The sequence below is a fragment of the Zalophus californianus genome, chromosome 14 (genome assembly GCF_009762305.2).
Source record: "Zalophus californianus isolate mZalCal1 chromosome 14, mZalCal1.pri.v2, whole genome shotgun sequence".
Taxonomy (NCBI): Eukaryota; Metazoa; Chordata; class Mammalia; order Carnivora; family Otariidae; genus Zalophus; species Zalophus californianus.
In genome coordinates this window covers 27,009,560-27,009,853 of record NC_045608.1, presented here as the reverse complement: position 1 = coordinate 27,009,853, position 294 = coordinate 27,009,560, and positions in this window count along the sequence as shown.

Genomic DNA, 294 nt, shown 5'->3' with positions numbered 1-294 from the left:
AAAAAAAAAACCCTTAACATTTGCAGGCCTGCCCTTTGTTTTCTGTTCATTCTGTAGTTGTGCCAGCGTGGCTTCCCTGCTCCTGACCTTGACGCCACTACCTCGGCTTTCCCAGAGCACCTCTGCAGAAGCGTGGCAACAGCTGCCCACCCCTCACATGCACTCCGAGGCCTATTGTCCTCGGGTTGGCACGGGCCATGACCCCCCTCCCCCCAACCAGCTGGTCACACTGCCAACTTCAGGCTTGGTCCTTGGTTCTTCTTTCCTTCACCCAAACCTCAAATCCATCGGCAA